The 23,506-nt window shown below is 40.0% G+C and overlaps 1 long non-coding RNA gene and 1 pseudogene across 1 annotated transcript; both read left to right on the top strand.

The window, feature by feature from the left end:
- Window positions 1–133: 133 nt before the first annotated feature.
- LOC118171046 lies at window positions 134–19,360 on the top strand. The gene is made up of 3 exons (XR_004753019.1): window positions 134–594; window positions 1,058–1,157; window positions 17,687–19,360. It is a non-coding gene; the product is annotated as an uncharacterized LOC118171046 (long non-coding RNA).
- A 602-nt stretch (window positions 19,361–19,962) lies between these two features.
- On the top strand, window positions 19,963–20,066 carry LOC118171144 (annotated as a pseudogene).
- Window positions 20,067–23,506: the final 3,440 nt, after the last annotated feature.

The following is a 23,506-nucleotide window of genomic DNA, read 5'->3' on the forward strand; positions in this document are numbered from 1 at the left end:
CCTCCCTTACCTCAGCCCGTAGCCCTCCCGCCCCGCGGCCGTGCTAAGCCCTGGGGGCGAGCCGCGGCCCTCAGCCCCCCGCCCCGAGCGGGGAGCGGGTCCGGGCCGCCGGCGGCTCAGTGCCTGTGGGGCGCTGCCGCCGCCCCTCAGGAACTGGGACGGGGGCAGCCGGGCGCCGAGAGAGCTCTCGCTGCGCCCTGGTGGGCTTCAAAGCGCGCACGAAGTGCTCCTGGGGGCCCGGACCCGCTCTGCGGTAGCGAGGCGAGAACAGGCATTTGTCTTCGGGTGTCGGCGTTTTAGCGTCTGGTAAATTAAGGGGACGGCTCTCATGTGCTCACGGGCTTTCACCGCGCCTTCCCCGGTCTCATCGTGAGCTGCTTGAAGGCAAAAGCAAAGGGTCACACCTCGCGTAGCGCACCTGAGCCTCGTGAAGGCAAAAAGCGAGCAGAGATCGTCTCGTGAGACATAAACTCATACTTCAGTCTTTAATGATGCTACAAAATAATGTAGAATTGCTCAATAGGGGGTATTTCAAACGTTTTAAGTTTTCCTTGAGCTTTACAGTTAACAGCTGCACAACTGGCATATGAACAGGTGAAGTCCCGGTTTGGATTTTTTCTGTCTTTGCAAAACTTATTTTTAAGAAATTCTGGCACAAACCAGGTTACTCCTGGTGGTGCCAAATAAACGTTTTTACCTAGCAGCTCTTGCTCCCCCACGCTCCTTGTGACCTACACAGCAGCCTTGGTAACTAAAGCCTCACGAGGGCTCGCTTGGCAAGGCGGCCAGCAAGAACCTCTCTGTTTTCCAAGTGTGATCGAATCTCTCCGCTAAGTCTCACAGGCAGTGAGATAGGACTAGATTTAACAGTCATCTTTGTTCCTGACGTGTTTTCAGATTTTTTTTTTCTTATTAAATGAGCTAGGTTGGGCTTTTTGAATGTTAAAATTCAAAAGCTGTATAAAAAGATTAAAAAAAAAAAAAAAGTGATTTTGATCAGTTCTGTTTAGAATGAAAATGGTCAGAATCAATAACTGAAATTTTTCTCATGTTTCAGCTGTTCATCGGCACTGAAGAATGGACGACTCTAGTGAAGCTACACCAGAAAGCATAATTCATGGAAACTGCCTCGCTCGGTTAGGGTCTTCAGTATTTGGGTGAGTGAAATAGTTTGTATCTTAATGTGCGGCCATTAGTAAAACTGTTTTGAGGTGAAAAAAGCCAAATGAATTGAATGTTGTAAAAATAAGACTGGCAAAATTAAAGCACACAGTTTCAAGGAAGGCAGATCTCCAAAGGAAGATGGAGCGTGAGGTATGTTGGAAGCATCTGGTAAAATCCAGGAGTATACAGTGACAGGTGATTTTTTTTAAAAAATAAGCATTTTTAAAAGCAATTGGCATAAAGAGAGACAAAAGGAAATTCAGCACAGTTAATCAGTTATGTCAGCGGTACCCAGGTCACTGTATTTATAAGAATATTTATTTGATTTTGGTTTATATTTGTCATATTTACCAGTTCATAACAGTACATTGGATTTTCTCTGCAACACAGTGTTGCAAGTACTTTTAAGGATATTTAAAAAATAAATTAAAAAAAAAGGCCACTGTTTATTTTCCAAGTGCAGGCTGTCAGTCTGCCAAGACACTGACATGAAGAAGTTTCCTGTTCAGGGGAAATACGTGGTGCAGATGCACAGTTCTGCTCCATACCAAATACCCTGCTTAGTGTGGGAGTGGGGAGCCTGCAGAGCCTTGGCAGCACTGAAGGCAGCAGCACCCTGCGTGGTATGAGCAAGACATTTGGAGGGGATTTTTCTCCTGTTTAGCAGTTATTAGATCGCATCCAGGTACTGTGTCCAGTTTTGGGGCCACAGTACAAGAAAGGCATGACTAAACTGGAGTGCCATTGCAAAAAAATTAAATCAAGAAAGGTCGGACAGAATATGAGGAAGACACAAAAGCAGTGCACAGGTTGCCCTGAGAGGCTGTGCCATCCCCTACCTTGGGGGTTTTCAGGACCCAACTGGCTCAAGCCCCGAACGGCCTGGTCTGACCCCAGAGCTGAGCTACTTTGAGCAGGAGGGTGGACAGGGACTTCCTGAGGTCCCCTCCAGCCCATGTTATCCCATCATTCTGTGATTCTGTTCTGACCGTGCAGACAAGGAAGCCTAGGATGTGAATAATATTGTATTTCAAGCCTTGTCTTTGTGATCATTTTTGTTCCTTGCAGCTTTCTCTGTATAAGGTAGAAAAAAACGTGCTGCATGATAGCTGAGATAGCTTTCATCAGCTTGTGGCTTCCAGTGTTCCTTCTGTAATGGAAGCTTTTCTCATGCTCCTTGTAGCAGCAAAATAATAGTACAGAAAATTACCCCAGTCAACTGAGACATGCTGTTTCCATGTCCTCCTTCCAGGTAAAATATTTATTACCTGTTAAAGTGATTGAAGGTCACCCATTCACTACCTTTTAGAAACTAGTATAAATAGAGAAGAAAATGGAAAATAAAGTACTCCCATTTTCAAAGTCAGGAGCAGAGAACAGTGAGTAACACATAATATGTGGGAGAAGGTAGGAAACGTCCACGTTGGTGTGTTACTTTGCTGGTGCATTACACTAGGGAAAAATGAGTGTATAACTAAATGACAATGAGGAAAAAATACACAGGTGGTGGATTGGTAAAATGAGGTAAGGTAATTGGTGGTGCCCCAGGTAGGCTGAGAGTCTTGTCTGCCCTAGCATTGGTAAAATCAGCCTTTCTCCCTTGCTGGCTGCCCCTGCTAAACAGGGCAAGAGAAATTTCTGACACATTTACCCTTTGCTCGTTGCAATTGTATACAAAGGATTGAATCAAAAAGAAGGGAGGAATGAAGAAAGGGCTCTGAGGTTATTTCTCTGAACCAACACTGGCTCAGAATCATCATTTTGCTACAATTTAAGATTTAGTTTCATTGCAATAAAAGCAGAGGCAAACAAGTCGTTTGATCTTAATTAACAATGAAAAGTGCTTGATACTATAAATATACTCTTTTATACGAGTGACATTAAAGAAGATTGCACAGGTTGTGTTGTGACAGACCATATTCTAGAGAAAGTTCAGGATACAAGAAAACTGTATACTTGCATGAGAAGCTGTGTTCCAGCTTCAATGCTAAATTAAGATACCTAAAGAATAAACATTTTCTTGACAATGATATCTTGAACTGACAAGCACAACTAGATCCATGTGTACCAATGATGTGACATTGTTGCAGTGTGGCTTCTCCTCTTGCTAGGGCTGTAAGAATTCAGTGAAAACATCCAGTAGCAATCCAGAGCAAAGACCCTTCACTGGACATAAGAGCAGCACAAATATATGGTAAAGGAAGGAATTACGCCCTCTCATTAAATAACAATTCACCTTCTTATAGACATTGTGTCTGAAGTAGGGCTCTCTGACTATATATGGGTTTAATAGCCCCAGAGTTATCAGTGACTGGGGGTATCTTTCATAGCAAGGCTGAAGTTATGTCACTTTATGCAACATTTGAATGAATTTCTTGAAGGTAAGTGTAAGGATATACTTATTTGGATATACTTACTAACAGTGCGGTAGGTTATGCTGAGCAGTACTAAACGTCCAGAGCCATAGACTTTATATCTGTTTCAGTAGTGGGTCACATGTGCTAGACACTTGTTTGTGTATGCCTCAGAAATAATTCGTTGTGTGACAGAAAAGGTCAGCTCTGCTGTAATCTAGATTAATTTCCATGATTCATAGGAAACATAACACCCCACTACAGTATTTCTCAGAACTTTGAAAAGACAGTGACTTTATTTTGAGACTTGTAGACAAAAATATGTGTGAAGGAAAAAAACATGGCACATTATCTACTCACAAAAGTAATGTGCATAAATGGGAATTGTAGCAGAATCCTTATTACTCAAGGATCAAATTGCACAAATTATGGATTCTATCTGCTTTATTCATTTGGAAAAGAAGTTCTGTGTGAGGCACTGCAGGATCTTCACTATTCAGGCCCCACTATTATATAGCTCTTGCTTTCAAAAAAGGTCACTCAAGACCAGTACATAGCCAGCATTCGGGCAATCAGTGGTGACTCAGTGGCAATCAGAGGGAAAGTTACCTCTGAAAACAGTGGTTTGTAAGTTCTGAATAAGCTAGAGGTAGCAGAGATGGGAGCAGATAGTAATGCAGTGGATCTTGTTTAGGATGAACCATTTGGCTTCCTCTTCAATGCTTCCTGAGTATGTTGAGGCATCTGACCCTAACATGTCCTTAATCAACTCAGGACTGCAATGCGCTTCTTATGCAGTGTGCAGAATGGCAACAGACTTTGAGCAATCAGGAGCGTCAAATTTTTCACCAGCTTTGATGGTGACTATCAGGCCAAACTATCTAATGCAGATTACTTATAAGAAGGCAAAGATGAGAGTGTAGGAAAAAAAAAAGTCATTTCAATTCTTAATAGGAAGAAATTACCTCAATTCTTATTGGACAGTGTAGTCTAATAGCTTTGGTACAGGCATGAACCATTCCAGTGTAGGAACAAGACAAACAATCATGCAACCCTGTAATAACAGTAGTACAGTGGTATCAGAAACTGGTAGTAATTCAGCAATATTTAGTATTTTCCAGCCACTGTTTTCATAACATCATTGAACTGCGTGCTTCTGAAGGTAATCGTATCAGCAAAGTGAAATCAGAAGTGACAACTAGCCAAGAACTTCAGGAGCAGCGTCAAAAAGGAAAGATGTTTCCTACTTTATAAAATTAAGTTTCAGGCAATGATAAAAGGATTTTGTCAATTTAAAAAAATAGTTCAAAATAGCAAACCTCCAAATTACAGAAATGGCATATAAGCAAGAAAGTTAGTACATGAAATTCAGATTCTTAAATATTTCAAAAGGCAAAATCCCAAACTTGCTTAAACTGAAAAAGATATAAAATCTGTAGCCTTAGGGCTGGTGCTTGAAAATATACAGTGCTTTCATAATATTCATACTTTCAGTAGACATTTTATGTCTCCTTAGTTTGTGAAATGTCTTTAAGACAGATTAAGATGGTTGTCTGAAATAACACAGCTGGATAGTGAAAAGTATTCTTTGTAAAGACCTGCCTAATCTGGACTTCTGGGGTGGGGTAGCATGCACTTAATGGCAGGTATTAATTCTGAACTTGATATTTAAGACAGTATGTTAACTGGTGTAGAAATTCAGGGAGACAAAGTAATTATTTACTCATGTAATTAGCTTATTAAAGATACTTTATTTTGCTGGGAAATTTATCTAGGCATTTCCTTTATCCCTTATATACGGTAAGAGAAGATAATTAATTGATTTTATCTGAAACATATTGTTTAGCCACTAAAAAGGCAATAAGTGTTTTTTTCTGGCATGTGCTGCCAACAAAAATCAGATGTGCTGTCCAAAGTAGTACCTTTCTGACTGTATTTGCAGCCATTCAGGTGCTCTAACATAGGTGTGATTTTACTGTTGCTAACACATTGTGTTCTGATATAGACTCTAACAAGGGAATGGAGCTGCCTGGTATTTTCAGAGTACAGTAAAAACTTTGGCTTTGATTCACTAGTGATATCAACTCTGATAGCACAGCATTCCCCTTGCTCGGCTTATTTCAAGCGGTGAGAGCAATGTGCTGAACACATGTGGTTTTCTTCGACTTCTGGGATGTTGTGCAGGCTACCCTGTTCCATGTAGCTAAATGGACATTCAAAATCCAGGCTCTGAAAGATGAAGTATTAATAGATATCCTTCCACTCCCAGAAATCCCAGGCCAGGAGATAAGGACAAAAAAAGTGATAAGTTATTATAAGTAACTAGGAGAAAGATGCTGCTCCTCTTAAATCCTAAATCAAATCTTCTGTGAGGAATGCATCTGGGGGGGGGGAGAAAAGAATCCCACTCTATTGTAACTATTCTAAGAATTAATTCTAGGCAGGGAGAGTTCGTCACTTTCTCACCAAGCATATTTGTTCCCTTTAGAAGGAAATTACAGAATGTGTGTGGCTGACAAACAACCACTGACCTTATTCTGTCCCCCTGTAGGCACGTGCAATGAAGATTTGTAATCTTTTATTCTCTTCCTAGGGGACAACGTCCTGCCATTCCACATCCCGTTTCCCACTAGTGTCACAGCTAGGGGCCAGGGCTAGTTTGTGCTAGCACAGGTTTTGCTTGCAAAGGCATGAATGAAAGGCAAAATCTGAAGACAAAATTCCAAAGGTGCAAAGTGTGTGTAACCACCCAAAAGTACTTGTGCTGCATGAACCATAAGGAGGAAGCTGGAAGCCAGAAAGCAGCAGCAATGAGTCAGTTTCTAAGTAAGGACAGGAGAGAACAGGAGAAAAATACCCCCACAAGAGAGAGAATTTTAGTGGGGATACAGGACTCGGGATTTCTCTACTCCCACTCCTGGATGGAATGGCTCAGGCCCACCTCACTTTCCAATGTGCCAGATTATAAGGTCTGAACTCCACCATGTGGGTTGGCAGCAAAGAGAAAGCACAGGCAGAGTTTGGTGTTTGCAAAGGTGCTCCCATAAGATATTTAGAGCAAGTCACTAGTAATATATCCAGGAATTTCTGGAGTGAGCCAGAACTTAGTGGGACTTGGATCTCCAGCCATGTTTGTGTTTCATGCTGCCATTACCTTTTTTTTTTTTTTTTTTTGCGGGGGGGGGGTGTTAACCAACAGATGTAATATCTGTTTTCCTAATTCTCTTTCCTGTGCTAATTGCTTAAAGCTTCTGCTTTTAAGCAATTGTTTCAAAATAGTTACAAGTGAGTCCTGTAAATTTGCTTTGGGTGACTTTTTGAAATGCTTTAGTGAGGCTGTAGGTATTCCTGCAGTCAGCCACCTTTCTCTGCAGAACGGCAGTAAAGAGGACAGAAACCAGACTAAGTGTCAAGTGTCAATATATATTATCTTCTTATTTCCCCAAAATAACTGGAGATTTTCCACATACTTTCAGAAGAATCTAATTATTCTCAGGGCAAATAGGAATGCAAATCGGCTTTGGTTGTAATTGGTTATTCGGCAAACATGTTTGTAATATCATGTCCTCTGCAGTAAGGGAACATTAACACCTATTATATGTGGTTTCCCATAGGAGTTCTGGACAAACATTTTGAAATAGTTTTTTTTTTGTTTGTTTCTTTTTTTTTTTTTTTTTAATAATTATATATACTTTGCAAAGACAAGGTCAAAGTCCTCTGAAGCTTGGAAGGTGGTAGTGTTTGGGGAAAAAGCAAACTGAGACTACCTCATAATAAAGACGTCTCTTGCACAGATGAGCTTTTCCTTTGTAGTAAAATAAATAAATAAAATTAAAATTGCATTGTGCCCTGGAAAACAAATTTGACGACCATAGCTCTCATCATAGAGCTCTAGGCAATAATTTAGGGGTGCACCACAAGACAGCATTGTAGTAAGATTAGAAGTGGGACAACATTTGTAGAACACTGTAGAATCTAGCTGTAGAAGCAATACTTGCTTCCAAGCTCTCCTTGAGATTTGAAACAGAAGCAGCAAACTTCAAACTAAGTGTCAACAGAAACACTGAACTTGCCATTGAACGTCTGTATCCTGAAGGCCTGACGTGCAGCTGGTTAATGCTACTGCTGCTGTCTCGTTGCAAGGAGCTGCTTTTTCACGGTAGCCTCCCGGCTGGTGTTTTAGGTAACTATCTGGTGCCCTCTTGTGGAGTTTTTCACGTCACACAGCAGTAGGATTGGAGTACCTTACAGCGTCAGCAGAGATCTCATTAAAGTAGGGCACTAATAAGTTTAGTTAGTCACATGTACGAGTGAAGCAATGTGAAATCAAGAGGATATTTTAAAATAGGCAGTCCAGGATAAAGACAGAAGTAGGAAAAGAGGAGGAGAGGGCAAAAATCCCGGAGGGGGGGGGAGGGAGGGGGGCACGAACAGGTGCAGTTTTGGGCAGACCTGGCATATGCATCAGTTATAGCAAATAAATGACTTCTTATTCACTCTTTTTATACCTTATTTTAAAGTATTTGTCATAACACAGATTTACCTTGCTTTGCAGCTGGTCAGAAAAAAAAAAAAAAAAAAAAGTTTATGCAGGATTGCATCAAGTGCGGGCTAATACTTGCCACTGGAGAAGCTCAACAGTTTATTGTGCCATGCTCTTCAGAGGCTGGGTAAATTTTGTAAGACTATCTCTAGAGCTGTGTGTTTCAAATATAGTTCAAGGGGTTTTTCTTTTAACTCATGTGTTTCCATTATTTCATCTTCAGCAGTGGCATCAAGAAAGTGTGAAAAATAGGTGTTTGCCAGTTGTTTCTGTGAGCATGTGACCTACCAAAGCAATTCTCTCACTTCATAACACAGCTCTTTCCTCATAAATGTCAAGAGTTGCTTAACTCAAAGACAGGTCTGCTGCTATACTCTGGACAACCCTTGAGTTTGGGGCACGTAGGTCTGAGATCTAATTTATTTTGGGGTGGTAGTACATGTTGCACACCCTTACATCTCAGTCCAACATAATAAATAGGATTTTGCAGTTAGAGAGTTACCATGCAGGGAGGCCCAGCTCAATTTCCACTTGTACTACAAATTGTGAATGTGAACCCTGTCAAGTCACTTAGAGCCTGTGAATAGGCTCCTACACCTGATGACAAAGATAGCGATTGTCAGGTAATCTTCTAACCACCATTATAAATTAGGCTTCCGTAGTGACCTTTGATAGGTGCTGGGAGCAGGCATTAGGGTAGAGGTCTAAAGAAGAACTCATTTCCCTTTTTAGGTTCCACCTCCACTGTCCTATCATTATTTTGAAGTTAAGGTATGGGAGGGAGATCTTCATTGTATGTCAGCTGTTTTTAAAGCACCTGGATCCACTACTTGGAACAGTTTTGCTTTCCAAATGACCAGCAAGAACAGAATTTAGAGGAAGATAGCCTACCTCTCTTCTCTGCAGCCTTGCACATCTGGTTCAGATTTGTAGTAAGAAGAGAAATGAGATGACTAATACGGGTTTATGAATGAAGCAGATGTGTGCTTGTACCTGCACACACGCATGTATGTTGGATACAGAAGAACTAAACCTTTTGGATTCAGTTACATGAGGCATAAGCCTAGAAAGAAGTACCTGACTATTTGTTATAGTGGTCTCCATGTCACTTGTAAAGAACCCATATTTATGAAGTCCACCGTAAGAAGTCTGATAATGAGGAGTGCCTTGTTGCTGAATGTCTTCATGCAGTAAGTCAAGAAAGACAGCTCAGCACTTACTCTTCCATTGCCCTTTTTTCCTCAGATGAAATCTGTCAGAAAATGGATTTAGGAATTAGTGGTGTGGAAGTGAAATCCCATAGATCTGTGGTGCTGTGTTAAAAGTTGTCAGAATTTATTAGTATCTTTAAAACATGTAGTGGAAAGGTTAAAACCTATTAAAGGACAAATAGGAGGGAAAAACAGAATAAGCCAATCTTCAGACAAAGGAACAGATGAGTATTAATGTACAGTCATTTTAAAATTCTGACAGGAGACAACTCCCCATAGTATTTGCATTTTATAGTTTAAAATTGTCAATATTAGTGCACGTTAAGTAAGTTAAAATTTATTCTGTTTCCAATAACTTCTTCATGATTAGTTGAATAGAAAAATCAGTGAAATGCCTCAGGCATCCCAGTCATTATGAATCTGTTTTTCTATATTGATTGCTGCAATGTACATGAGCAACGATGGTCAGAACACTGAGCAGTGTGGTCTGTGGGGGCAGCAAGTTTACAAAGCCATTGAAAGTGGTTTTGAAGAGAGCTGACAGATTACTACAATGATTATCATTGTTACAGTCTCAGTGGGAGTCTGGTTTAATCTAATTGACATAACAGTGGCAACACAATGACAATCAAAATTAGAAGGACTAAAGAACTCTTCTATTATGTAGCCAGTGTCTGACTTGAAAAGAGAGACGTGATGAATGCAGAACAGGAGAATGCTTGAGGATGACTAATAGATCAGAGAAGGGTTGTTGGGTTGTTGTTTTGGTTTTGGTTTGTTGTTTTTTTTTTTTTTTTTTTTTTTTGTACTCATAAAAGATGGGATTTTTTTCGCACAGTGTGCACCAATTTAAGGTATTCTGAATAGGCCGCTCTCTATCTACATGCCTTTGAACTGACTGAACTAGCAAAATAGTTTTGGTCCTCTGAATCATACCTAATCATACCTAAGTTAGATGTATAGAATGAGCTAAAGCTGAAGTTTCTGTTCAGGTTCAAGCATGTAAAAGTAAGCTCCAATACAATTTGAAGTTGAGCTTAGAAAGTGAAGCAAGAGAAATCGCAGAAGGTATGATTGACAGATTCCATCATGAAAACAAAAATCCAACTAAGTTCTTAAGAGCAGATTTCATTAGTTTTTGTTGTTGTTTGATTGTTTTTTAAAAAATCTGTGGTGTGTTTCCACCACAACTTTGGAATATAATAATTGAAGGGAAAGAAAGGAAGAAAGGAAGGAGGAAAAAAGGAAGTAGCGATTCTCTTCAGGTAGTGATTCCTACACATCTACAGGACTAGGGTACATAAGTCATACCTATTTTTAAAAAGAACGTGTTGATTTGAGAACTTTACATTTTTTCAAAGGTCAAAGCTAGAGATGGTGAAATACCTTGAAGTTAGTGGAAGCAGGTGGGGGAAAATTAACTTTTTTTTTTTTCTTCTTCTTCCATGAACCACAAAAATCAGGCTTTTTTTTTTTTTTTTTTTTTTTTGTAATAATTCATCAGCAAATGGAGAACACTTTATGAAGAAAAGTTAGAACAAGCCTACTTCAAACCCTGGAAACAATTTAATGAATTGGCTTCAAACAGAATGCTGTTGGAAAGGAGTTCCAGTCATCACTAGTGATAAACTAAGTTGTCATGGAAGGAAACTGTCAATAGATACCAAAATATTTGCTTCCATAAAAAGTAAGCATTATTGGAAGCTTTGTGATGTTCTTTTGTATTCTTTACTGAACTGACTACTGTGTTTCAGGAACAGATTTACTGAAGTATATCAGAGAGTAGGTGGTTTCAGTTTCTAAAATTTTTGTGGCTTCCTTTTCCACTAATTTCAATAATTTATTTTGCAGAATTCAAGTGGGTTGGTGTGCATCAGGAGGTCTTGAGGGGAGGGATGACCTAAATCCACAACGCAATTATAGAAATAGCTTTCACAAATTTCCATGCTCAGCATATATCCTGGCTTTAAATGCTTAACTCCAGCAGTAACATTTGGAGCCACATTCTCCTCTTCCCCTAGGAAATATAATGTAACATCACATCATAGGTTAGTCAGACAAACAGAAATTTTATGTGCCTTTTTAGGAGGCTTCATTCTGTCACTCATCACTGGCCCAGGAAGTCTACAGAGGGAAGAAAAAAAAAAAAAAAAAAAAAAAACTGAGTCCAAAGAAGTCAGTGATGCTGAGTTCTTGAACAATTAAACTGCAGAGCATATTTTTCCCCAAAGAAGCTGAAAAGAAGTTTTTTTAAATGTATTTTCTTGTGAAAGAATTTACCGTAGCATTGTGTAGCTATTGATCAGAGAATAATCAAACAGGCCACCCTGCAGAAATATTTTTCAAAGATGCCTAGAGAGGATGAACAGCCACTACCTATGAATTTTTATTGAAGGCAGGCATCTACTTCTCATGCAAAACCTACAATGAAAAAGCCTTCAAAAATGTCAAGATCAAATACAGTAAGAATTATAGCAGAACATTAACCAAGAGTCAAAGCATTCTCTATATTGTTCTCTAACATGTAGTTTCTCTCCTTTTAAGTTTCTTGAAGCTTTTTGTGAAAAAATAGAAAAATATGCTAAAGAGAAATTTTGGAACACTGAACAGGGATGAGGAAGCAGTGCAAGCAACTTGACAGAGAATGCAAAAGGCAAGGAGGAGGAAGGAAGTGGAAGAGAAAGTGATTTGGCAATCAGCCCATGAGAGGAGGATGTAGAAATGTGGTGATTAAGTACTACCCCCATATTGTTTTCTTTTATATGAATTCCTAAAATCCCCAGAGTTTGTGCCCTACCTTGCCTTTTGTGGGATTTGGGATCATGCATTTGCATCTCCAGATAAAGAGGTGGGTTCAATGTCACTTACACCAGGGGCAGAGGACACATAGGTGGAGCAAATTTTCCATTTCAGAGCTACTGTCTCAGATGGCTATAATCTCAGCTGGATGACCTAATCTGCTATTACGAGGCAGAAGTCAAGTCACATCTCTGAATGTCTTCTACTGAAGATATCGTCCCTCCCGTACAATCGTCCCTCTGAACAAAATTTCTCAGTTTGGAACAGTGACACAAAATGTCTCTCTTCATTGCCTCTGCTGGGCACAAGGACAATCACTGCTTAACTATTGCTGCCTTGCCATGGAAATGGAGTAGCAAAACGGCTGAAGGCGGTGCAGCGGTGGTGAGGATGCAGTGAGATTCAAATCGATTGGCTTCAACTTCAGATGAAGTTGACTCTATGAGGGAAAAGGTAGAAGAGGTAAAAGAATTATGTTGAGGAGGTAAAGACACCAATACTAGTCATGGCGTTTTGTGGCAAGGGTAATTATTGACAATAAACCAAAGACAACCAGCAGGGAGGTTGATGATGCTAGGTATAATTTTGCTTTGTGAAGACAACTGCCTGATAGCTATTCATTAACAAAGTCAAGGTTGCCTGGAAGCCTTTCAGATTGTAATGAGAAGGCACAACTTAAGTATCTGAAAAACAGGAAGGTAAGATTTGCTGGGTCAAGAGTGACATCTGTACTGAAGGGCCTTACCAGAGAGGAGTTGGAGGACGTGGGCAGATATTCTCCAACCAGAACAGCCTACACAAGTAAACGAGAGAGGGCGCCAGATAGCAAGGAGTACTTTTAGCGTGCTAATATCTTAATAAAATAGGGAAGGGAACAGCTCGTTTGAAGTCTAGACATAGGTTATATTTTCAGTGGGGTAGGGTGGACAGCCAAACATCCACACGTGGTAGCTACTGCATGCAACATTCATTGCAACAGTCAAGACATATGAGCATTGACCAAAAAGTATGATTTCTTGCATTCATGCCAACCTCTCCAGCCTTTGTTCAATCAGAAGAATGGCCTTTGTCACTCCACTTTAACTAGAAGTGTGAGAGCAAACTTGGTAGGAACTCTACAGCTTCCTTTATTTTTTGCTGTCACTCTGGTACTTCAATTACAACCACGTGATACCAGTCTCTACCCTGAATTGGTTCCTTGTTAAACTAGAAAAATCCCAGACTTTTGTTTGCAAAGACTTAAATCAGCACAGTCAGAGTTGGCTCTCTGTGCTCCCAGGATATTGAATTAGGCTGTAGGCAGCTAGGTTACAGCTTCAGCTCTGTTCAGTTTCAGAGCTGTAACCAGCACAAGGTGCCTGCACTCAGCAGACAGCAGAACCATTCAGGAAAGAGGACACTGGAGCACTGTCAGACAGGGTCTACCAACTCCTTTTGCAATGGTAAATCCAGAATGTGTGAACTGGGCTGAACGGCAATTACTTCTACCTGTCCTCAAACACAGTATGCTTCCTAGAAACTTCTTCATGCTTGGTGGACTTTCACAGTCCTTCAAGTATTTATATAGGTTGCATTTGATGTAAAGCTTTCACTGGGCTATCTTTATATACTCAAACATCTCTCCTATTTCATTGCTATGAAAACCTACTGACAAGAAGACTTTTGTGTACCACTACTAAAAATCTTCACAATTAATTTCTTTGAGTCTTTTTGACCACTGCCCCCCTCACAGCTGCAATTACAGTCTTGCCAAGCCAATGCAATACTTCTCCTCACCATTCCTTGCAGCTACACCTAAACAACCTAAACATAGCCAGCACAGTTGTCATCTGTGCAGCTCACTCTAGTGATAACTGCCCATGATGGGGACCAGAGTTAAGGCTGCCTAGCAGGTACTTCAGTTTCTCTTTCCTTGTTTTCAAAGGATTTTCGTTTTGCACAATGCAAGGCTATGAATGACTCAACATATTACCAGGAACCCATGAAATCTCTCCTTGCCATTTGTTTTTGTCCATGGATTAACAATGCTACCAATGCCCTCAGCAGGGAGCAAGCAGCAAAATGGCTAGCAGTGATAACGAGAAGAAAGAGGAACAAGTGAGAGTTTGACCTCACAAGCTTTGTTTAGATGTCTGGTCCTTTTTAGAGTTTCCTCTTGTTATTCTTTCACATATTTGGGGGAAGGGAAGGGAACTGTAGCCAAACCATTATACATGTTCATTCCATAATCTAAACATTTTTATCCTCTCTCTCTCTCTCTGGCAATTGTTTAAGTAGCTGTAGTAGTATGCCAGAGAAATGGACACCGGAGTCTAAAATTTTATTCTGGGCAGTGCACCAAGTACCAGGTAATTGTTGGCAGAACTACAAGATTAGATTTGCATTCTGCTTTGAGTCTACAGCAGTGTACAAAATGAGAGTTGAATAGAGTCCTTCGGGCAGCAGCTGGGACCCTTACAGCACAATTATAATGTGTAGGCAAAGTCCTAGAAAAACTTTTAAAATGGGGTGGCCTCCTACCTAATTTCTTCATTCCCCAGGACCTGACAGAGTACTTCAAGACTACCCAGTACTTACGGAGGCTGTGCAAAGGGGCAAGAAGAGGGTTTATGGCTGCATTTTAAGTTTTTTGTTTGTTTTTATTTTTTACTTGGACAAAAACTAGCCTTGAGGTAGTTCAGTTAATATATTTGGCATGACATCATCAAAAATAAAACAAGGCCACTGCTGTTTCTTTTATTGGTTATTTACACAGGCAAGTGCTAATTTGCTTATCTGACCACATCAAGAGAAAACACATTAAGTCTAATACAAACAAGTTGCTTCTAGGAGAAATTCTGTCTGGATATAAGTAAAACAAAGTTACATGGTGAGAACAATTAAAGATTGGAATAGGTTGCCCAGGGAAGTGGTAGAATTTCCCTCGTTGGAAATATTAAAGATGTGGCTTAGCAGGGCCCTGGACAACCTTACACAACAGCCGGAAGGTTGGACCAGATGGTCTCCAGAAGTCCCTTCCAACCTCGATTCTTCTCTGATCTATGATAATACTCCTAATCTTCATGTTTCAAAGTACGTTGGAATAACAGAAGGTTTTTATTTTCTGTCATGTCAGACAGTGAGGATTCCAGTGCCTACAGAAATACTAACTTTATTGTGAAATGGTAAAGGAAGGAAAAGCAATGGTTGCATTGCGTTTACAAACATTATTGCAACCAACTGTGGTCATAACCAATCTGGTAAAGCTGCACTGCATAGATAAACAGGAGAATAGAGGTTTCTGCAAAGCACCATCAAAAAAAAGTCATAAAATGATTTTTTTTTCCTGAAGAGCACAGCTTTATTGCAGTAAATGTGCCAATATGTTCAACCCAGTCCAGCAAAAATACTGGAGTTGCAATGATGGAGGTGTGTGTATGAAAACAAGCAAATTTTAAGTATTATTCTTTCCAATAAAAGCAGAATAAATGCAGACATTCAAACTGCGTAAAAAAAAAAAAAAAAAAAAAAAAGTCTTACTAGTGATTTGATAGAGCTTATCCATTGTTAATCGATCACTGTCATATAGAAATGCACAATTTAGACCATAAGGAAATATTAGATACTTCCTGAATTCTGCAGATCAAAACTGCATGTTTCACTGCTACTACAGCAAACCATTGTGTTTGGTACTATACAAATTAACATTATAAGAGACATAAACAACATTGCCAGCTTGGCCACGTACTTTACATGTGTACATAAATTGCACAGCAGTAATAGAGGAGTTTACTCTTCTTTTTCTTTCTCTCTCTCTCTTTTTTTTTTTTTTTTTTGACTTAGTTACCATAGAAGAAGGTAAAACAAAGCAAAGTTTATGTGACCCATTGTATTACAGACAGACATATGTATTTTGCAAGATATGGCAACTGCTGTAATGATGGCTAGAGCAAACACAAGCCTGATAACAAGCTAAATAAATGGGTTACTTGTTACCCACATTAACAACCAGAAAAGCAACACACTAAGTGTAAGAAAATCAGTGCAGAGGTAAATAATATGCTGGTCCGTTACATTTGCTCTCTTAGCTAGCAATGAAGAACTGTGTGTCCAAATCTTACTACCCAAATAAATCTTGGTTATAATTATTTGCTAAGATTCTTGGTTCCTGCTTCAGCATAAGATGCTAGTTACAATTAATATACCAGTTAGCAACACTAGCAGATTCTGTGCCACAGACAAGAAAATGTGCCACAGTGAGTGCTGGAATGAGGGGACTGCCCTCTGGACCTGCTTCTCTTGCCTGGGCAACTTGTTGCATGACTGCAGATGAGCTGGAGAGGAGCATGAGGCTAACAGGATTACAAGGATCAGCAGGCACCTCACCCACTGACATGATTAGTACATTGTGCCCTTTGTTGTGAAGGCTTATCACTGCATGGCTTTCCCATGTCAGAAGCTAGGCTTGTATGGATGGATTTATGAGAACGTAAATGCTCTGAGAACCTAACCTTCATGAGCAGAAGAACCTGTAAACATTTTGGAATCCATTTACTACAGTTAGAAACCTAGGAGTGGTTTTGTAACTTATCTAGAGAATAAAGGTTTTTGTAACTTATCTAGAGAGTAAATTAAACAGACAAGAAAATAACTGCCGAGAGATAGGAAAAAAAAAAAAAAAAAAAGCCAAACTATTCAGCTCTTCTCTGCGTATCAGCAATGCTTCTGAACTCTTGCAACACATTCAGTGTGCAAGATGGTTTAGCAAATCCCATTTCAATCACTATATATGCTGTCTTGGATAGGCTCCCAATAAGAAGCTTCGCCATGGAAAATGGAGATTTGGAACAGGAAGAGTACATTTAAACCCCGTGCTTAGTCTTAATGAATATATTGGTGAGGGGGGAAGGAAGGCGAAGAGGGAAGGCAACCAAAACCATATGTGCCAAGAAGAGGCAAACCCAGATGTCATGGGGATTTAGTCCTCTTCTTCATTAATCATATCTGCAGGATCATTCAGCTTCTGCAGCACATGCCTGCTGTATTTTTGAAGGATAGTTAATAATATGCAAACATCAGCTCACTTGGGAAGAAAGTTTTGGTCACACCTTTGTTAATCAAATGGAAACAATTTCTGCTCCAAGTAGAATCATGCTATGATTTACCTAATTAAGATGAAAAATGTCAGGTCTAATTTGTAATTTTTTATGTCTTGCCTCAATAAAGTCTGTTTAAAGATAGTGGAATGCCTCTTTTGTCTGATGCATACAGTGGCACATCTTTTATTCAAACAAGAAGTATTTGGTTTTGCTCTTTAACTCCTGTAGGACCAGTCGAGGTGTATGGTTTGATCATGCTCTCTGCCAGCCAGGACATGGGGTAACTTGGATTTCATACTGGCTTTTAATTTCCAAACATCCCAAACAGGGTAGAGCCACCTACATAATAGCAATAGAATGAGAAGTTTCCCTCCTCTTTATAAAGCCAGGCAGCAGTGGAAGTCGCTCAGCCTGTATCCATCTACCGAACAGCACCATACTTGAGCCTTCCCATTGCCCGTGCTGAAAGCCTCCTGCAAATACCACCCTGTAAATGCATTTTCACCACTTACATAGTTTTTCTTTTAGTCTTCCCAGGCAGATGTGGGTGCTCTTTTGAGGAAGTAAAGAATCCACTAGATCTACAACAGAAAGATTTTACTGTGAACTTTCCACTGATTAAGCTGTGCCTTCTCGTTGGCCCTTCTACAGCTGTGGAAAGTGCAGTTAGCTGTGGTTTTATTTACTGGTTTCTATATGGCAGCCCTGTTTCAAGGTGAGAACAAATCCATGCATTTTGTCTGACAATGAGGAAGCTTGCCTCAACAATGAATCTGCAAAGGACTCTATGTTAGCTGTTTTGACAAGAATGTCGTAACAAATTAAAATATAGCCTCTATTGGCAGCTGAGCAGGAAGGATCACCTCTCGCATTGTCATTTAACAGATTTCATAACCTAGTGACTAAGAAGAGAAGGAAATGGCGTTTGAATTTACCAGATATGATTTGTGTGTTTAGTAAACAAGAACACTTCAACATATAATTTATTTTAATTTGTGCATTAAAAAAAAAAAAAAAAAAAAAAAAAAAAAAGTTACTTGGCTACTAGGACAGGAGGACAGGCAAATGGAGACATTTAGACATTTCAAGACAGCAGCCAGAGGCAATTTTCAGCTCTAGCATTCTTTAATTTATAGGAAAGAAGATTGAGAATCACATGTTAAGATTTGTGAATTTCACAGCCCTGTTCAGAGACTTCATTCCTTTCCCAGATCCCCGTACTCCATTGTCATATTATCCTAACAAACTGAGTTTCCTCCTTACTGATTCCCATTTGTATTTGGTTTACTGAACCTCTTTACTTTTCCTGTTCTTCTAGATACAGCATTGCCTCTCCAGCATTCCAAAGGCAGACTCCAGCTTCAAAGAGTTGCAAGGCTGGTATCAAAAGAACAAGATTAAAATAGAGCTCTTGTTAAGTTCTTGACATGGCAGGAGAAAGGGCCAACAGCTCCTACAGTAAAAAGAGAGAGAGAAGGAGAGAACAGGGGAACTGTTCACCACAGGGCTGGAGGATAAATTATTTCAAAGTTAAGGTACGGTGCATTCTCTTGTTTTTGTGAAGTTACTGGTTTCAGAGGATTTTTCTATTTACATTCACATGGTGTCCAGACTGCTCTTCCTTCTCCATGACCCGAGTGTCTAGAGCTGTACTTAACAGAATGTTTATTTGTAATAAATCAATTTTAGAATGTGTTTTTAAAAAGCAATCTCAGTATGCGAGTTAGTGAAGTGCCATACATACTGGGAACTCGTATATTCAGTTATAAAAAAGTATAACCCACTCAGAATATGTTTACAGGTTTTTGTTTGCATTTCAAGTGAGCTGGGAGCCAAAACAGTGTAGGACCGTTACAGATACAGAAAAGCACATACCTTCTCTTGAGTGTACACAGTTAGAAGGCTGCCACTCTCCTAATTTTGGAGAAGCAATTCTTAAGCAGCATGCTTATGTTCTGCTTACCTAGTAGCTTTAAGGCCCAGGTACTTAAGTCCTCAGGAATTTCAAGTATCAAAAAGCAGAAAGGTCATAGCCATCATTTACAATTCATGGCCTATTTTACTCTTCAATGACTAAGAAGAAAGATTTTTTTTATCCCAAGTGTTCTACCTTTCCACTGAAAGTATGTATTTCTGAGGAATAAAATGTGTGCTGTTTGGATACAAAGGCTGGAAAATTTAGATTTGTAGCAATGCAAACGTCTAGTCGAGCCTCACTGTGAGCTGGGTGTATATATTTAGTAAATGTGAGAGGAGAACCACTGAACTCTGACATGTCATCATTAAGGCATTATAAAAACATTTCATTGCTAAAAAAAATCAAAAATGTCATGGATTGTGAATCAGATTCAATTGTGTGGACTAAACTGACATATATGACATATATAATTTGGTATTTTATGAGCACGGGTAGTCAGTGAGTATTTAAATGAATGTTCTTTACATGTTGAATGGCAAGAAAACAGAACTGGGAAGAAAATAAGAGGTAAGGAAGCAAGGTAACAAAGCCTACTCCTGCATTATGTTATGCACTCGTTGGCCTGATCGCATTTTATCCTGCATTGCTTTTTACACTATGTTCTTTCACAGAACTACCAAAAGACAGACATACCCTTAAAAATAATATAATTTCATTACCAGGATAACTTGTGCATTTGATATATACCTTTGTCTTGCTTTTCTTCCTTGATGAGTCATTCATACTGCCGTCCATACCTTCTGAAGTAACAAAAATAGGGGGGTTTGACCGTTTTCTTTCCTTGAATAATGACCATACACACCATTTTTCTCTCTTCCCTAGAATCATAGAATATTCCGCTTCTCGTCCTTTTGGCTAAGATCATATGTAATATCTGTTCTTATCCGTTTAGTATCTGATACATCCTCGATGATTCTCTGATACTGTTTGAAATTCTTTCAAGAAGCTTTGCATGTCAAGATAAGAGAATGACTGAAAAACAACCACCATACAGCATGACCCTTGTATGAACATAGCCTTCTTTTATAATACAGCTACTCAGACAACGTAAATATAATGTACATGTTAACACACCCTTCCAGAGTTTTTACTCCTATGAAACAAAAATAAATAGAAATAGAATATAGTAGCCAGTCTCTCAGAATTAGAGTAGTAGCTAAAGCACGTCCAACTCTTACCTCTTTTAAGGTTATTTTATCAAAATTCAATTTTTTGCATCCCCAACCAACTGTAATTCTGTTAGAGTATCTTCCCCAGCTAGATTTTAAAATCTCTTTCTAGCCCATTGATAATAGTTTATAAGAGTAACATTTTTCTGTTACTTATTAAGGGATTCCGAATATATTTCACCCAACAGCCTGACCTGAGAAAAGGGCTCCTTTTATTTTTTGATGTGTCTTCCTAGTATTTATTATATGCAGCCTGGTTTTGACTTTCAGACGGTAATGATTGACAATTTCCTCTAGCAATACATAATTATTACATATCCTTGATGATTTTATTATTGCTGCTCTCTTTGTCAAGAGCATATTGTTATCTTGCTTACAGAAGTCAGCATTCTCAAATGGTTACTTTCTCTTGAAGAAATCTTACAAGGTAGTTTTGGATAATTACTTCTCTCTCCCAAAGGATGTCATATGCATTTCACTTAAATGGTTCTGATATGGTACTGTGCTTCTGAGGCAACCAAAAAGTTGTGGGAGAGTACACACAGGATGAACCCTGCAGCTCCCTCTTAAGCAAAGGCTGCAGTCAAGTGCTATTTTGCACCATGTCAAATCAACTGGTTCTTTGCATGCCTTACAATTAGAAAAGAGTTGGCACGCAGGGGAAGTAACCAGAAATGTGGCACAGATTTTATCAGTGTCTCTGATGAGCCATCTGCAGTTAAACAGCCTTGTTTGTGGTCATGGTAAGGACTGTGAGACTAAAAACCACTCAAAGTCTCCTACTTGTATGGTGTAACTACCCATGTTGCGATGGATCTTGTTGTCATGTTTATGTCTTAGTCACATCAGGGTTACATTACAGATTCCCCTACAGGGAGATAATAAAGAAGTGAGAGAATGAGCACAGAGACAACCTCCTTCTGTTTCCTCTCAAAATAAAGCTGGAGGCTGATACAAAATAAGGCAACCTAGTAACTATGCAGTGCACTTTTTTTAGTATGAGTGCTCCCAGTATGTTCACTGGCTGCCTCGTGGGTCCAGACCACGTTGTGAAGCTTGGACTCTGGTGATATAAGAAACCGCCTCTCTCCTGAAGTGCTGCCACAAGTGAAGTCACAACAGACACCAGAGATGGATCTTCACTCCTTTGTTTGGGAGGAGATGCCATCAGGGTATCCTTCACCTGGTTTCCTTGTTCACTTTCTCTGTAAAATGGAAGAGCTACCACATTGCCCTTTAGGATACAATACAAAACAGCTATTTAGAGAAGTAACTATTTAGGAGATAAGTGAAGCTGATTTTTCCCCCTCAAAGATCAGGATTTCACAGGGAAAAAATATTCAGGGAAAATGGTTGCTTTGTTTTTGCTGGTGGTATTTTTGTTTTGGTAGTGTCACTTTATCATTGATAGTTGCTGCACAGTTGTGCTACATCAGATTAAAATCTAACAGGGCCAATTTCTCATCTTAGAGAAAGATGGGTTTGTTATTAAACAGTAGAGAAGTAGGATCATTGATATCTGTTCCAGACCTTGCTCACATTTCTCATGGTATTTTTTAAGATGTTTAAGGTACAAACTTTGATATTAAAACACAGCATTTCCTTATCTTAAAAGGAAAATTATGGTCTTTAATTTGCTAGCATTTGTGGAATGCTTGGGATAAGGTACTACCAAAGCGTAAAATGTTGTAATTAAAAAAAAAAACTGTTCAGTTTTAATTTTGTTTTTACCTTGTTGTAATTAGACAGCAAGGTTTCCCATTCTGTACACACACTGACATCTGTTCTTGAGTATTAAGCTTTTGAGATTCGGCATATTTTCATCTGCTGAATGGCGAGACAGAACAACAATCCACTTTATGGCTCATGAATTTTCCATAGGTTCCCTCTCCACTCACGGAAATTGGTTGCATCTTTCATGTGACTGTACATTATCAAATACATTTGATGTAAGATACGCCACACACACTGGAGGCCAAATTCTCCTCTGAGTTAAAGCCTTTAAAATGTACAATAGCACATACCATGTTTCCTCTTTGTCACCTACTCACACAGCTCAAAGATGCACGATGAGCAAACCACAGCAGCCCCCTTTCTGCTTCGAGCAGAGCATAACGATGAAATACACTGATGAAAGACTCCGGTTTACCTCACACCTCTAGAAGCACGGTTCTTTTAGTATTAGGCTCAATTCTCAGCTGAGATATTTATAGACTTGGGAAACACTGTTTTACTGATGCTCTGGATGAAGCCAGTCTCCTTGGGGTAGTTAAGCAATCGCTCTATCACACTGCCATACAACTTGCATGTGCCTAGAGAGAACATCGAATAGTGAAGTTGCTTTTAGCAGAACACTGAACTTGATATCACATAAAGGCTTCCACATTGTCTTCAGTATTTAAATCCAATTGAGTTCAGTGTTTGTTTAAAAACTGTAAGCTTTGATCTGAAAGTTTTTAATCATCCTGTGATCAACCAAGTGGTAAATTTTTGAATGTACTTAATGTACAATCAGCTTAAGCAAAACTGATGTTAAAAAAAATTGCAGGAGGTGACAGATGTGGGCAAGTGGAATTAAAAGTATTTAAGTGTAAAATACAGAACTTCCAGTCACTATGAATCTGAGAAAGTTGCATATGGTAAAAAACTGCACTGAAATTATCATTCAGGGGCAAGGAAATTCAGCTAGCTCATCTGCAGTGCCTTATGCTATGCACCACAGCTGCGTGTCTTCTGGAGACCTCCAGGGATGGCGACTCAACCTCTCCCCTGGGCAGCCTGTGCCAATGCCTCACGACCCTTTCAGCGAAGAATTTTTTTCCTAGTATCCCACCTAAACCTCCCCTGGCACAACTTGAGGCCGCTTCCTCTTGTCTTAGCGCTTGCGAGAAGAGATCGATCCCCTCCACGCCTCCTTCGGGGCAGTTGTGCTGAGCGACGAGGCCTCCCCCGAGCCTCCTCCTCTCCTGAGTCAATAACGGCTCCTCACGGGACTTGCTCCCCCGACCCTCCACCAGCTCCGTCGCCTGCTCAGGCCCCGCTCCAGCACCTCCCCAAACCCACCGCACCGCTCGAGGCTCGGCCGGCCTCCCCGCTCTCAGGCGGCCCCGAGGGGCTGGGGGCGGCTCCGGCCGCCGGGGCCCGGCCTCCCGCTGCCGGCGGCGGGCGGAGGCGGTGCCTGCGGGCGCGGCGCGGGGCGGGCGGCGGCGG

The sequence above is a fragment of the Oxyura jamaicensis genome, chromosome 8 (assembly GCF_011077185.1).
Source record: "Oxyura jamaicensis isolate SHBP4307 breed ruddy duck chromosome 8, BPBGC_Ojam_1.0, whole genome shotgun sequence".
In the NCBI taxonomy this organism is placed as follows: domain Eukaryota; kingdom Metazoa; phylum Chordata; class Aves; order Anseriformes; family Anatidae; genus Oxyura; species Oxyura jamaicensis.